Source organism: Argiope bruennichi, chromosome 3 (assembly GCF_947563725.1).
Source record: "Argiope bruennichi chromosome 3, qqArgBrue1.1, whole genome shotgun sequence".
NCBI lineage: Eukaryota > Metazoa > Arthropoda > Arachnida > Araneae > Araneidae > Argiope > Argiope bruennichi.
Window position 1 is genome coordinate 86,406,490 of NC_079153.1, and position 17,659 is coordinate 86,424,148.

The following is a 17,659-nucleotide window of genomic DNA, read 5'->3' on the forward strand; positions in this document are numbered from 1 at the left end:
ACGTGCACACATCTCACGGATAGAAAAACGGAAGAACAACAATGCTCAAACCGGGACTCGAACCCGGGAGGTCCAGCGCACGGGGAAGACGCGCTACCCCTATGCGAGGACGCCGGTGGAAATTGTAATGATGAATTCGACATACTTTGTGCTATTGATTATTGTTCAAAATACAGCAGGGTTATCAACAAGATGATTGACTAAGATTTATTATCTTGCAGTTGATTATGATTATAAGATAACTTATACATTTAGAACATTCGTTTGAAATTTTTAAAAAATATTGTAAACAAGGCTCCTCCCCAATCAATACATATTTTTATTTTATGAACTTAACGCATTGAATATTTATAAAACAACGAAGTAATTCCCATAAGGCGCCAATACAACAAATGGACATGCATGTTTTCAATTTAGAAATCATCAATCTCGTATGCCTATAATCAGCTCCGCTAAGTGTTTAGTTAGTTATCTGGTCATCACACCCCCTCTCCCCCCCTCTTGTCCGTCCAAAGTACGTGTTGTGGAAGAGTGAGGAAAAAGGGGAAATGCCTAGCACACCATCTACCTGCACAAGGGCAATGTCCTGTAACTAGAACAGCGAAACTACTGGTCCGGAACAAAAGATAGTAATGTAGCTTTTTTTCTCTCCCCCTCTCTCTTCCTGCTGTTTTCTGTCATTAAATTTGCAAAGCTGTAATCTCACGAAGCGCATGCTATTCTAATTTTTCCTTTTTGTGGAGGTCTGAATTCCCTAAAAGATAACTTGTATATTGAGGAGAAATGGAATTGCGATGGAGAAACGCGTTTTCTGTAGCAAGTGATGTTGCAAAGGTTTATTTTATTTTCCTTTTTAAAAAAAATGATGGGGTTTTTAACTGGTATTAAAATTAAAAAAGAAATTACTTGCAGTTATTAACTAATTGTTGTACTTCAGATTTAGCTTTCTGTAACAACAAAGCAATATTTAAATTATTAAAAATACCATTTACTCATTTGTGGTTGCTACTAGATTGAAATTAGCACCTATTGCGAAATAAAGTTAAATGCATTTTAATAAAATTATTCACAATTCAGATTTTAGCATGCAAGTAATATAACTATTTTCAACCGCTATTGCATGTTATGGTTAATAGTAATTTTATATGACGTCATAACCATAATATACTGTGCATGTCGCTAACATTGAGATGCGACAATATGCCTTTTAACTGTTTCGACCTCTTCGGGAAATGCGTATCTAAATTGTGTTGCAAAAATTTAGCGATGACGAGTGTACTCGTCAAACACAGAGGATGTGTAATTTGAAATTATGTTGTAATGAAACGACCTTTATTTATTTTTATTTCAATAATCACATTTATTTATTAACTAACATACATTTTTTGCCTTTGAACGAAAAGAAACATAAAAAAAAAAGTTATTTATCATTTTAATTTGCTGTTAGAGAATGGAATTGAACAAAGCCTGTTTATAATGCATAACAATCTTTTATTTGTTCCTATAATTTCAACTTGACCTCAAAAATTTTAAACATCGTGAAATTTACAAATATGTTTGAGTTTTTACTAAAATTGTAATTCAAGCTACAAATTGTCATTACTTATTAATCCTGACGAATAAACTCGTCGTAATGCAAAATGTTGTACTTTTTCTATAACGATTATACTTATCAAAAACAATTAACTGTTTAAACTCCGCAAGATAAGTAATGGAGTCCGAAGTTATACGCGCGTTAACGTTTATTAATCAATCGAAGCTTCATTGTTTTATTAATGTTATGATTTTCCTTTAGCTACATATTAGTTTATTAACTGATTATTAAAAATACTTAAGTGATTTTTGAAGATGGAGAAAAGACTTTGGTAACTTAAACTTGTAAATTATAATTATCAGCAAGTTTAGGATAATTAATAAATGCTGGAATAAAAATAGCTCCTATGAGGATCAACAAAATTTTTTGTAGTTGAAATTTTCGGTTTTTCATCTGCCAACCTTTCTTTTTCTCTATATTGTCCTCCCATAAAACCAAATAATCGATATCCACGTGCCTGCATTTTTGTTGTTTTTCCATGCCCTATTTTATTCTTCCCAGAAATCGAGTTAGCTTTTCCTTTGTGGCGATATCTCTTTTACACTGCCTTAAAATCAATATTCGAGGAGTACTGCAGAAATCAGAGCTCTGTTTTTGACGGAATTGCACTATTTTACAACTATTTTTGTTTATAATTTCTTATTCGAGTTCCTTAAAAACTGTCTGTGTATCGATTACTGCTAATAATATTTCAATATATTAATGTAATTTTCTTTAAAATGTTGAACATAGTGGTTAACATAAGTTAAGCGTGCGACTTATTTATTCATGAATTAATATTTAAATTAAATGAATGTAAATAATGTTAAAGCCTACTATTTAATAATTAGTTGAGTTTTTTTTTATTTGAATGTAAATTTATTGTCGAAATAACCCGCTGAAAATTTTCATATAAATAATGTTCAAGCTTATACTTTAATAATTAGTTGAGTTTTTTATTTTAAAGTAAATTTATTATTGAAATAACCTTTTGAAAATTGTGATAGATATTTGTAATAGTTTACACAAAAACATTTAGCTTCGAAATATTTCCTTATTTAATAAAATTTATTATAATATCATCTATCGGCGAAAATATGATTTTTTTTTTTTTCCAGTTGTCGAAAATTCATGTCTATTAGAATATGTATGCAAACTTTGGCAATGATCAATTCCTTGGTTTCAACATCTGTTTAATGTAGATTGTTCTGTACATCCAATTTAAAAAATATTCTACTGTTTTCCCAATATTTAAATATTCATCGGCTATTCTGTGTTAAATTTGGTTACTTTTTAGTTATAAAAACCAAAATTGTTACAAAAAAAATATATCACCCTTAAAACTAATAATGAGGAAAATTAAATTGTCAAAAAGTTATTGTCTGATGCTAAAATGACTCAACAGAATTCTTCTCTTCGTAATTAAAGTGGTATTTAGACTGCTTGAAGACAGTTTTGAAGGAATTCTAATTGTTTTGACGGCGCAAAAGTAAAATTTGGTAATCCAATAACTCTCTACTTATGGAACTAAGTAGAGCGGAAGCCTAACGTTTAAAACCCTTAAATTGGAAATTATGTAATGAAAAGTAAATTTTTAGTGTTTGAGCAACTTTTTTTGTTGTTGTATTCAGTTTTAATTCAAATAACTTATACATTTAAATTTTTTTTGAAAATTTCTTGATGAAATATGTTTAAAGTTTTTTTAAATGTAACATAGATATTATAAGGTTTAGATTATTCGGTTTAAAAGCTAATTTAAAAAATTCTTAATCTATGAAATTAAAATAAATTGGCAATTAGGGCAATTAAAACAGGATATTATATTTGGTATTATTTTATATAAATATTATTTACCATATTGGTTGGGTTGGTCTGAGGAGGTTGCGAAAAATTCAAGCATACCGAGTAAACGTTTCCAAAGACCTCACGTCAAGGATTTTGTAAAATAATAATAATAATAATAATAAATTTGAATAAATGTATTTTGGGATATTATCACGCAATTAATATGCATTTCATTTTCACCAATCCAGAGTAAGATTTGAGTGTTTTTTGTCTTCTACCTGGTGCCAACTGTCATTATTCCAGTCTTAATCAGAAATGTTATATATTTCTTTTAAGAAAGTATTTGGACTGTAGTATACTAAAAATGAGATTTTATTCGTTTCTTTCTTTTTTTTCCTTTTCTTCTATCTGACTGTCTTTTTTTCTTAATTGCAATATTTTTACGTTATTCGGATAGATTCGGTTAGTATTATATTATCCGGATAGATTTTAATGCGATTTTGCCAGACGAGTTCGTTGCATTGATTTACCTTATGAAATGAATAATAATTTCTTGTCGAATTTTGCATTTCAATCGCAACAAAATAGATATTACAATATCAGTTTAAAAATAATGTAATTGTTTACAAAATGTATTACTGTTCTAAAAATTACACTGGTTTAAAAATATATCACTTATTATTTGTCTAAAAATTATATTATCCTTGCTACGTCATTCTGTGCAATGCAATAAATAGCAAAAATATAATAGGTTATTATTTTACTGAACGTAATTTGTTGCGAAACCCTACCCCAATTTTGTATCAGGTTCCGCTTTTGTTCGCTCGAGACCCGCGTAATTGGTAACAGAAAACCTGCATATTAAAAGGACGAAAAACGGAATGAATCTTATTAAAAAAAGAGGGGGAATTCTACAGCATTAGTCAGTCTGTTTTTAAATCCCTTAGATGGAGGGTTTATTATTTATTTTATTGCTTTTTACTTTTCTATTCATAAACTATTAAATTGAAAGTAGTAAGCAAAACTAAGAAAGAAAAATAATTGAAAATAATGAATAAAAAGATATGTGCTGTCGTCTTTTTATACCAAATATTTTTGAAAGCTTTCAAATTTTATAATATTTCCTTTACAAACAAGTTTATTGACAAAACTTTTTATCTTTTGTTGAATAATATATTTATTTTTTAAAATAAATTTATGCATCTTTCGAGCCTCCTTTTAAAATATATAATTCATTCTTAAAATTTTAATTTGCCGCTCTTTGTTCTAAAAATTGCCAACAAAGTATTTTGGATAATTAAGAAAAAATTATGTAAATTTATATTTGCCTAAAAATTTAAAAAAGAAAAAGCATTTTTTAAAAATGGAATATTGCTATGAGATATTTTTATAGCAAAATGATAATGAACATAAACTTTTTAAATTATGTATTTAAAAATGTCTAAAGATAATGATTATGATTATTCATTCAGATTGGTTAATAATATTGTGAAACTAACATTTTGGACATTGAACGTCATGTGAAAAAAAAAAAAAAAAAATCTCGTATATTTGGATTATTTCATGTTTTTTTCCGTTTCTTGCTGTTATATTCTAAATGAAATAGCGTTGTTTTTAATTTATACATGCTTTAATATATTGCACATGATATTATTACCTTTTAGAAAAGCGTTAACCCTAATTGTAATCAGCAAATATTATTTTCTAAATGCAACTTCTAGAAAATTGTAATGGTATACGGAAATAATTGCTGATATTTCCGAATGATCCATTAACCCCCCCCCCTCCCCCAATTCATCCTTACCACAGGAATAATGAAATACGTTCTTTTCGTTGTCTACTAGTTTAACTATTTTTAGTGAACAAATAAGTAATACCATTCACTTATTTACTAAAATGAAACACTAATTTTGCTTTGAATTCTTGATTCTTTTGAGAACTCCTACTGTAATTCAATTGTTTTTAAATACTTTCATTTTGCAACGTTCAGCATCTAACTGGGGCCGTATTGAAATGTAACGAAATGTCAATTTCTAAAAGTTAATTTTTCTTTATATAGAGCGAAATCTGTTTTGGTATATATTGATGTATTTTACAGCTTATGGAATTGCAAAATTGACTAATGTTTTTAAATAACCTTGAAAGGTTATCGAAAGTAGCGAAAAATAATGACAAAAATTATGATGACGTAGCATCTGTATTAAGCTTGTTTTGCTGTTCTGGCTATTTTTTTTATAAAATTATTGAATTTTAAATATATGAAGAATTATTAAAATAAACCCCTCTATTTGGTTGATATATTCTATTATAAGAAACCTTTTGAAATTTTCAAATTTATTGTGTATGGCTTTGTTATTATGTTATGATATTTGGAATACTTGTTTAATAATTTTAATAAAAATAGTCAGGGAACTCAGCTAGAGTTCAAATTCGTAACATTTAAGAAATAATTATTTTTTTTGTGATTTAAGTGATATATGTCGATTTGATGTATTGATATATTTTTAAATCCAAATTATTGTGATATGCATGGAATCTAGTATTACTGCATTTTATTCTGCTATTATTATTATATTATTGCTTGCTTTAGCATAATTGCTGAAGATTTAATCTGACGGTGTGTATCACCCTACATTAAAAATTGTTTAATTTCCTATTTTAAGAATGTCAGAAGTGCAAGCAACGACTTTGTTTGATAAGTTAAAAATATCATACTACTAATTGCAGAATATTCGCTAGCATAATCGCGAATGTTTCGCCCCTAAATATATGATATAATTTTTTCGAATTCTTTTATTTTAATATCAGATTTCGTAATGTTGCGCTTAATTAATCTTGCTTCTAAATAAAATACAGATATGTATATCAAAATTATGCATATTGAATCGACCAACTGCAGTAATTCAGACATAATTGAAAATAATTATAAGTATTAATATTCAAATGACTTATGATTAATATTCACATAAAAAAAGTAACGTTTCAGTGTTGTTTTTCTTAAAAATTATTTTTGCATGGGTAACAGCAATGCGCTTCAAAGAAGTCCCCAAAGTAATTTCAGTTGTGGAATCGTGTTATTGAATTGAATACTTTAAAATATGAACTGAATTTTAATTAGAATTTTAATCTTAACAGTATTCAAGGTTGATATTGCACACTTCTCGTTGACAATATTTTCAATTTGTTTCTGAAAGGGATGGAGGGGGGGGGCGGTGAAGTTTTGCCTTGTGAATTGGATCATTTATTTCATTTAAGACTTTTGATATCATTAAAATATGTAATTGTATAAAATAAACTGGAAAATGTTTAAAATGTAGAATCTGAATGAATTGAAGGAAAAAAAAACTAATATCTATAATATTGTTTTTTATTTTCTATACCATTTTCTAAGTTGAACAAATTCTTCATGTGCCTACCATTTATTTTGTTATGAGAATATGCAAAATTAAATTTAAGTAATTTTATATATATTTTCTTTATTATCATTTTAAATAAGCCAAGGAAAATAGTCTTTAAAAAGGACATCAGTATTTTTTTTTGAAAAAATGCTAATTAACATTAAGAATTCTGAGTGTCTTATATTGTCATCATCTTTCGATTGAAATTCTTCAGATCATATCGTACATTCTTTGAAGAATATTCTTACACGAATTCTTCTGTTTTGCTCTCTGATTTAAGTCTCTTTTCCTCCAAACCATTTTTATTCATTTCAGTTAAGTTCTCCCCTAAGTCTTCTGCTGAGTCTATTGACGGTTGACCTTGAGAACAGACGATTGTGGCGTGGGGGAAGAAGGTCTTGGACGGCGCTCACGTGGCAGAGTTTCATCACGGCTAGGCGCATGGTTTCTGCGTCGCAGGGGCTGAAACAGGGCAATCGAAAATCAATATAAAATTCTCCCTCCTTTCCCACTCTTTTCTCTCCCCTTCCTTTCTCGATCAATCAGCCCGGACGCCCTTGTCTGTCTGGAATTACGTGAATGGAATGGGCTTTTGCTCTTCGTCCATCTCTCTTTTCCGTGGAACTTGTAAACAATGCATTTTGAGGCATCTTTTACTCCTCGCCATGTTACGAATCACTGGCGGTTTTCTTATTAATTGTAGTGTGGTAGATTTTTAACTTTCAAGTGTTGCGATATATGGTTTAAATGTTTGTATTTTATGTGATTTATATTTAGAATACTTTGAATATATTCGTTAGATCCTTAGGTTAGTCTTTGATTGAGTTAAATGAATTACATGCTATGTCAGATTCGCATCGATAGTATAGTAGAAGCTGTTGATGCATTATTAAAGTTGTAGTAAATAGTTCAAAATATATTCCTTTGTACTTGATTTGATCCAAATATTTGTTTATCGACACTCTGCTGATAGAAGCGTATTAAAATTTCATAAAACTCTTTGTTTAGCTTTGAGATGCATGTGAACATACCTACATTTCGGTCGCTCGTTTCTGTCTGAATATTGTCTTGCTATTACAAGCTGCATTTGATTTGCAGATTTCCCACATCTTGTTTAGCATTTTTTTTTGTGTGTGAATTTGGATATGTTTATTCAATTGCAGTTTCATTTTTATTCTGGTATTTCAATAATATTAACACAATATAACTAGTAAAATTTCGCAGTTATTTAAAATACTATGTATACTATATATAAGTACTATGAATGAGCATAGCCGGCGTCCTGGCATAGGGGTAGCGCATCTTCCCCGTGATTTGGGCGTCTCGAGTTCGAATCCCGGTTCGGGCATGGCCGTTCTTCACCTGCTTTCTATATGTGAGGTGTGTTAATGCCCCCCCCCCCCGTAAAAAGATGTTCTGCAAGCGAATGTCTGAATTTCATCTTCATATGAACTAGAAGTCAGACTTCTGCCCGCGGGTGCTCAGGAGTCTTTACCCTCACAAGCTACTGCAGCCCCTTTCCGTGGTAACACGGGCACGACATCATCATCATATGAATACTATGCATAAGTATCAAATGCTATGTATTTAATTATTCATAGATATCAATCAGTTGCAAAATCGTAATTGAAAAATATTGCAATATTCAGCTCTCACTATAGTACTCATAAGAAAAGAGGACGATGTCATGGATTCAGTGTCCCTGAAAATTCACATTACCCAACTATTTTTGAGAAACTTTGCCTTACAAGATTAAATAATCTAATGATTTATCTGAAAGCGGCGCAGGTGTTTAAAAGGTCGGTTACTGCCCTGTAGAAAAGAATGGATTATAAGGTTTATTTTGAAGGCAAAGTTCAAATTCCTACTTTAACTCCACAAATTACTTATTTTATTTGCTTTTTGACTTGTTTACATTTAATAATATTGTGCTGTATATTATCTCGTTGTAATGGTAAGGATGGAATAGGAAGATCGGAACAGGAATTATCTTGCACATCAACCACAGAAAATTCAATTGCCATTTGAACATACAAATATGCAAGATTTAAGATTCTTGATAAATTTTCAACGTCAATACAAAGTTGGAAAGCAGTAGAAGAAAAATTACTTTTTATTTCCAGCAGAATTTCGAAAATGGAATTAATTGAGGTTTGATATCGTTTGGATTTCGGTTCCACTGATTTTTTTTATTTGCATTGGAAAGAATTTATTTTTGTAACTTAAGTATTTTTAAAATAGCTGTGGAATTCTATTGCTAAATTATTTTTTAAAGAATAAAAATATATAGCTACGAACTAGCTGGATATATTTTGGAAGACAGACATTAAGCAAAGTAGTTGGAGATGGAAAACGTATTATTTTGTTGTCAAAAAAAAAAAAAAAAAAAAAAAAAAAAAGATTTACAAATTTCTGTCTGATTTTGACACTTTCATCGGAAAACATCTTTAATTTGGTTTTTGATATGTGGTTTGCACAGAAATGATAGCAGTGGCATGAAGAGATCGTAGTTCAAGTACTTCTGGTCCACGGTTACAAGTAACGGACATTTTTCTTGCTGAGATATCAATGATACTTCAAGAGATTTTTTTCAGATTTCAATGTAACGGTGTCAATCAATCATTCTTCGGAAATAGGAACGGCGATCAAGTTGTTGCAGCAATCGCTTTTTTTTTTTCTTTTATTTTCGTCCTATATTTCAAAATGCAATATCTGAAACATGTTTATATTCCATTAATTTTAACTTTCGAAAGGGAGGAGGGGTGGAGGGAATGTCCTTGTAGGTAAATCCATTCTTCACATCTTCATTCTTGTAATATAGTTATTCAATTCTTTTTTTGTTTGTATTTCATGTTTAGTTGAGGAGAGAGAACAATGAAGCATTGTAGTGATGTTATTAGCAGAATTACAACATTTGCGCAGCATACAGCTGTAAAATAACATTAATAATACTAGTAGCAGTGTTAGAGGTTTAGATCTTACTATGTAGACTATACTTAAAGTATACTTGTAGGATTTTTGTTATGGTATATTTAGAAACTGTGAAATTTACGATTAACAATCTTAGAAATTTCGGTGCATATTATATGCATTAATCGTTTGAAATTTCTTAATCATTATCATTTCTGGACTAAATTCTCATAAATGACTTTCGTTTTCTGGCAAATTCTAGTGGTCATATATTAAAATATATTGCCATCATATTTCAATATAGAACAACTGAAATGAAATTATAAATCTTGACAAAAAAAAACTTTCATCGAATATGATAAAACTGATAATAATTTGGGGGAAAAAAGATTTTTTTTTTTTGCTTAATATCAGAAAGGATTTGTAACAAATCATTCTTTTTTTTTAAATGAAATACTTACATAAATCTAATAAAAAAAGTTTCATGCAAGTCATTCTTTATTAAGCTTATCTATAGTTCTTTATTAAAATTCTTTAATAGTACAAATCTAATCTTTTGTTTAGAATTGCACTATTAAAGCTACGAACTAGGATTCGTAACAAGTTATTCTTTATTAAGTTTATCAATAATTCTTTATTAAAATTCTTTAACTATACGGATCTAATCAGAAAGGATTCGTAACAAGTCATTCTTTGTTAAGTTTATCAATAATTCTTTATTAAAATTCTTTAATCATACGAATCTAATCAGAAAGGATTCGTCATTCTTTGTTAAGTTTATCAATAATTCTTTATTAAAATTTTTTAACTATACGAATCTAATCAGAAAGGATTCGTAACAAGTCATTCTTTGTTAAGTTTATCAATAATTCTTTATTAAAATTTTTTAACTATACGAATCTAATCAGAAAGGATTCGTAACAAGTCATTCTTTGTTAAGTTTATCAATAATTCTTTATTAAAATTTTTTAACTATACGAATCTAATCAGAAAGGATTCGTAACAAGTCATTCTTTGTTAAGTTTATCAATAATTCTTTATTAAAATTTTTTAACTATACGAATCTAATCAGAAAGGATTCGTAACAAGTCATTCTTTGTTAAGTTTATCAATAATTCTTTATTAAAATTTTTTAACTATACGAATCTAATCAGAAAGGATTCGTAACAAGTCATTCTTTGTTAAGTTTATCAATAATTCTTTATTAAAAATCTATGATTATACGAATCTAATCAGGAAGGATTCGTAACAAGTCATTTTTTGTTAAGTTTATTAAAATTCTTTAATTGTAAAATTTCACGTGCTTTCATTGAAACCGATTTTCTAAATTATTTCAAATTTACTTGGTGCAATATCGAACCTTTATCAGGATATTTGTGCATATATATCCTTTCATCCAAATGCTCAGAAAAATGAAGGAAAATTCATTCATTATTTAGTTTAGTTCATTACTCGTAGTGACGAGATAAAGCACAAGGCCAGCCAGCCAGTGTGCTGTATTGAATTTCATACTACTTGCAACTTATTAATAATCTTGAGGTTATTTTTTTTAAAATTGTGAAACAACGTATTTTAAGTAGATAAAAGGGTTGAAGCAATTAAAGAGGGCATGGAGCTGTTCGTTAGCTACATCAGCTTTGCTCTTACAGATGCTTAGATCTCCATGATAGTGTAGGCGTACTTGTTTTGTGTGGGTTTAAAGAACTTAACGAGAGATACTTGGAATATTGCCCAGAAATTTGTGTGCTTGCAGTGGCGTGGCTCTTCTTCCATGCAAAAAAGGAGGAAAACAGTTTTAACCTTGTAGAAAAATATTCCGTCTGTTAGCCACGATTACAACATTGTCCTAAATGCCTGGCTGTCTTTTTTTAAACGTTTCGCTGTCTTGTACACGCCTTTTTTTTTTTTTTTTTTTTTTAATTTTTACTTTTCCTTGCATTCGATCTTCCTTGAACTTTCTTATTTTCATTCTTTAACTCATTCCCCCCTTTATATTTTATTGCGGACTCGTCTTGTTTTGCGGAAATTCGTTATTAGTCGTTCGTCTCGGCAATTTAGTTAAGAAAATGGATGGATTGTGCTGTTCTTTTTTGTGCTTAAGAGCGGAAACTCGTCATCGGTTTAAGGTACTGCCGTGATTACAGGACTTGGCCATGCGTGCAGTGGCGTCATTAATGTAACCGATCACTCCAGTGACTTTAATAATGGATTGAAAGAAACAGATGAAGACTCCATTGCGAATTCTTATTGCTAGGATCGAGCTATAAGGATAAATTTTCAGTTAAATCACATTTTTCGTGATTATCAGATTTCAAGGTCATGTAATCATTTCATTTATATTTTTCGATTTTTTTGTAAAAAAAATTTCTCGTAATTTTAGTAACGAAAATATGATTAAAAAGTTTATTGTGATGAAAGATGATTACGATTTTAATCTGTTTAAAACTAAAATAATGTTTATGAATATCACACACACACACGCACGCACACACAAATACAAACCATGCAGCTTTGCTTTAGTTCGCTTTGTAAAAGAATAAGGTGCTATTCGTTTAACGTGTTCTTCCATAAGATCATTGCCAGTGTTTTAGATATTTCTTACCGAGTAGTTTTATGTGTATTGTTGTTTAACCCCTTAACTGTTTTATTTTTTTACTATCTAATAAGATTACATTTTCTATTTTGGGAATATTTTCTTATTTTGATTCAAATGGAAATCCATTGAATACTTGACTTATCTATGTATTCGAAGTAATTTTAATATTGAATTCTAATCGTTATGAATGGTTTATTTTTTGCTTACTATTCTTACAAAATTCAATTTGCTTACAAAATTCCATAAATCGATGTACGTATAGCACTCGGGCAAAACAGTTAAGTGGTTAAATGAGTGATGAAGTTGTTGGTCGCAGCTACACTATTTCTAAAACAGTTAATTTTTTAAAACAAAAGAAGATACGCAACAACTTAACGTCAACGATCGCGCCTATTTCAGAAATATAAATAGTGGATTCACGAAGTTCTATTAACGTTTCAAATTCCAAATATTTACTTTCAGCTCATGGAAAGGAGTTGATGGAAGTCGTGCTTTCTTAACGCCTTGCGATAAAAAGATATAAAACATAATTCTTTTTTTTTTAATTGTATTCTCACGTAAAGTGCGTCCGTCCACTGGAAGGCTAAGCATTATATCGAGCGCTTTTATTTATATTGTCAAATGATATAATAATATTACGTTATAATAATATCACTTAAACTCCTTAAATCTAAAGATGATATTCAAGTTTAATTTTAAAATATATTTTAATATCAAAATCAGAGTATTTGCTGAATAGAAACTTTTTGTTTTTTTGAATTCTAAGTTTGCTTTCCTTGGTGGACTGGGCTGAAAATATAATAAATGGGAAATGTAATATTCCATTTATAAAAATATAAAATATATTTATATATTTTTATAAATGTTATAAACATATATAAAATTCAAATATATAAATATATTTGAATAACATAAAAGTGACTCAAAAGTTAAAAGGACCACTATGTTTTCTTTTTTGGAAAAGCAAGTTCCAAATTTAATGAAGTGAACTTAAAATATTTATTGAATTCAAAGATAACACATATTACATTGGAGAAACCAGTATGCTTTGATTTTCTCTTAACTCTAAATATTTTAAAAGCAAGAATAATAATAAGCATTTCAAATTCAGATGAAAGAGAACTATCAACATTTAGTATTATTTTAGACGAGTTTAACGAAAGTGAAAATAAACCATTTCTGTTGTGATTAGTTTAAGAGGAAGTGTTTCCAGGTGCATGAAAAAAGTCATCTTGGGAAGTGCGTGTGCGGTAGAGGACGTTATTTGCTCTCTTTCTTTTGTTAAATGCTATCGATATATCAGATTCATTTACTTTTATTTAAAATATTTATTATCTTTCTTTCCTGTTTATTAGTTTGTTTTTTTTTCTCAATGGGATAAAATTCTAGTAAGAAAGAAATAAAAGATTTCAACTTAATTTTTTCAAAATTTACATTTATGTTCTTGAAATAATATTGTGATTTTTAATATTCTTCAAATGTTTTTAGAATGATTTGTGAATACATTTCGTATGTTAATAACATAAAATAATTAATATAGAATTTAGTTATCCATTTTGTACTGTTGAATTTTAAGCCTCATTCTATTTAACAGTGCCTCTCTATCCATAAAATCACAATATTTAATCATCAACAGAATTTCCGATTGATTTCAAATGCATTTATAAAAACTCTTTCGCGGTTTTAACTTTAAATTTTGTTTTGTGGCTTACATTCTTGGGTATTTTTTATACATTCCGCGAATTGTTTGTCAAGCTTAATCCATTCGGTTTATATTAGTAATTATTTGGTAAAAAAATAATAAAAAAATAAATTAAATATTAAAATTTTCCAAAATTAACAATCGTTTTCAAAAGATTTATTACTCGGAAATTCATTGTTTCGTAATTGTATGCAAATAAAAATCATCTATAGCTCTTCTAGATCCAACAATAATATAAATTGGGAGTTAGATTTGATTTTGGCGTGATAGGTCCGTAGTCATTTAATGTGAAGACGAAAAAAGTTTGTTTGCATGAAATTATTGTCTTACATAGTTTCAATTTTTCACTAACTGAATTCAACTCAGTTGAGTTATTAAGATTTAGTATAGATATAAAATTATTGTTGTTTTCCTTATGAAATATTACTGAAAACAGTTGAATTTTTATTAAATGTGATGAATAATAAGGGAATAGTCATTTCTTTGTATTAAACGTAAAGTTTGCTGAATATAAAACAATTAAATTAATTCAAAATTTAGAAGAGATGCAGGATTACATGAGAAATATATTTATAAAATTTAATTTGTATTAAAGCCTTTAAAATCCCACTCTGTAAATGCATTCGTAAAATATTCTTATTTCCTTTTGATTTGGAAATAAATGAAATGAAACGAAATCCGTATGTTTCGTTCAGAAATTCGTCCGGTTAATTGAAAACATGTAACTGTTTTCTCTTGTAATAATAAACGAAAAAAGGACTTATAAATACTCGAATTATATACCGATTTCGTTGACTTTTCGTCTTAGTTAATTTTCTGATTTTATTTGTTTCATTTATTACATTGTATTTTAAGCATGTATAAAACTGTTATTTAAAATTTGTAAGGCTTCCAACTTTTAACGGATTGTTTTGAATTTTGAAATTATTTTTAACGTTACAGCAATATCAATTGATACTACACTTTGATTGACGTATGTACGACTTATACGAACCCGTTCATAGCAGAAGTACTCACTTCCTAGTTTCTTAAAATAGCCTGGATAAAACGGGAAGGTTGTTAAAAATTGCTCCAGGAGTCATTTTCGACTGGTATTTACCAGTTCCTGCTCCGATAGTAACTTATAATTTTTTTCTTCCAGTGAAAATTAAATAAAGTAATTCCTTGATAGATAAAACATAAATTAATTTAAAATGCGAATTTTTAAATATTGTTCTGGGATTTATAAATAAATAAAATAAATAACAGTAAAATATCATTAAAGCGTTTACATTTTTATTTAATATTATTTTGCCAATTTGTTGTTGAAATAGGTCGGGCCTCAGTTTACTTTAAAATTTCTGAAACTTTAATTAATTTCTTAGAGATAAACAAATTGAATAAATGATGTGGCATCGGTTTTAAACATATACTCTATTAATAGAAATGTCTAGAACGAATAATTAACACTTCAGGGAAAAAATTGGAACGAATAAATAGTTGATGGCTGTAAAGTTTAAAAGTTGCTGGTTCAATTAGATTATTTTTTAAACGTCTACTAAATCCTTCGTTAAAAATGAACCCTTTTATTTTGATCTAACAAATAAATATGTATTTTTAATGAAATTGCAAATAACATGATATAATTTAAAATTCTATAATAGTTTATCCTATTAGCATACAATTTAGTAATTGTATTATGCGGTATCATAACGTTCAGTATTGAGCAGCGTTTTTTAGTATTGCAAAATTAATGTTTTTGTGCTTACTTTGATATTTTATTATTTTTGCTTTTATTCGATTTTTTAATGAATTGTATTAATTGATTTATCGTTTGCATACTCGCAGATAATATTACGATTGGCTAGTTTAATAATTCATTTGCTTATAGTAAGGTCTGAGTGATTTATTGACGTTATTTTTGTTTCACTAGTTTCTTCTTTTTTATTTTTAAAAAAAATAATTCAGGAATCGTGAAATATACTATGCGTTTGCGCTTTTATGATTTCTTTTCAAGTAAGAAAACGTACGAAAGGTAAGAATTCTAGTAAGGAATCCGTGATGAAATAGATCCACGGGTGTCAATACATATTAAGGTCACACAGTGACTTTTTTTCGCTCCCTCTTTCTTCAACATACGTCATATGTTAAAATTCTGGAATGGTTATCTATAAGGAGCAGAACAAAATACGGACGGTGTCGGACGTACTACGATTTGAAAAACGTTCGTAATTTTGTAATTTTTAGCGTTTTAGATGACGGAAAAATAATTCAATTATGCTTCATAGTGCATATTTAACCCTTTATCGGTTGTTAAGACTAGTAGTATTAAAATCCACTCCACTTAGGGTCGTGGTCTACGGTCTGCCAACCGGCAGGCACGGTCAGTGCGATGGAGGAGAGGGGCGTAATGATGATTTAATTATAGTTATTATAATTTAATCAAGATCAAGCAAAACACTGAAATGGAATTCTACTGTCAAATTATTAATCTTATTCAATTAGGATAACTTATTATTTGTATATCTCAGTAACACTCTTTAAAACAACATTTTAACATTTTTCTTTCTTCATTCATCTCAAAAATTTTACATGTAATGATATTAAAATATATGTAATATATTTAAGCATGAGAAAATATTTAATTTAAATGTTTATAAACAAATTGCGCAGTTTCATATCCATTCTTAAATATCCGATGGTTTCTAACGTAATCATACATTTACATACTTGCTATATTTTATAAGGAAAAAAATTATTAACCAGTTCAAGACATTGTTTGGCTCTTATGATCTGAATTGAACTTTCTGGTTATAATTATTAATCATTTTTACAATATGATGCTTGACTATAATTAAGTTTATGATGCTACTGATCATTCCGAAAATTTTTTCGTATGCCCATGAAAAGAATTTTTTCAAAGATAGTTACCTCAATGAATTGATCAGAATCTATTAATATACATACACCATATTTATTGAGATTAAAAAATAAATATCAATAAAATAAAAAAACAAACTATTTTCTGAATTATGGTAGTGCGTATGTAGTTTTAAATAATTCGTAATGTTCTTACGAGAGTTTTTTCGTAGTCCTACGTCTACCCTTGTTTAGTACATACTATTTTTATGGATCTGTTCATTTCTTAAAATGCGTCAGCAACTTGTGAAATGTACTGTTGTCATTGTAGTAGTATTGCAACTTTTCATGAGCATGCGTAAAAACTTTTGGAAGAACATTGCGAACAGTTAATCAATAGTTAATATACAAAATTTGAACTACTTATAAAATAAATATTAATAATTTAAGTAGAAAAATATTTATCCGTGAGTTTTAAAAATTTTCTTGTTGTTTATTTGATATTCTCTTATTAATTAAAATACTTTCAGACGATTAAAGGATTTTGTGTGTTGTAATATTTTATTCAAAAATAGTTTTTACATTAAAGATATTCAATATGAAATTTTTTTTATCCCAAGCTATGTCGGATATATTAGTTTGTAGTGAATGAATATTGCATTTGACGTCTTTCAATTCTTTATTATTAAGCAGGATCGTTTTCTGATGTTTATTAATGATTATACATGAAAAGTTGTTTTCTTCCTCTTCCGAATGTTTTAATGCTATTAAAAAATATTAAACTTTATTAAATCGCTTACAGTAAGTCTTCGATAAATTATAATTCTAGATATACAGCAACCGCGATACTTTATCAA

At 28.4% G+C, this 17,659-nt stretch overlaps 2 protein-coding genes across 5 annotated transcripts in view; one reads left to right on the top strand and one right to left on the bottom strand.

The window, feature by feature from the left end:
• The window catches only part of LOC129963335 (jerky protein homolog-like), a 131,869-nt gene that overhangs the window by 92,854 nt on the left and 21,356 nt on the right, over positions 1-17,659 (bottom strand). The window contains exon 2 of one of the 3 annotated variants that reach the window (XM_056077648.1): positions 7,064-7,218. The exons of the other annotated variants lie outside the window; for them this stretch is intronic. The gene's annotated coding sequence lies outside the window, so the exon portion shown is untranslated. Of the gene's footprint in view, positions 1-7,063; positions 7,219-17,659 lie in introns of those variants that run through there. 3 annotated transcript variants of the gene reach the window in all.
• The window catches only part of LOC129963334 (nuclear receptor corepressor 2-like), a 90,915-nt gene that overhangs the window by 15,970 nt on the left and 57,286 nt on the right, over positions 1-17,659 (top strand). The gene's annotated exons all lie outside the window — the stretch shown is intronic.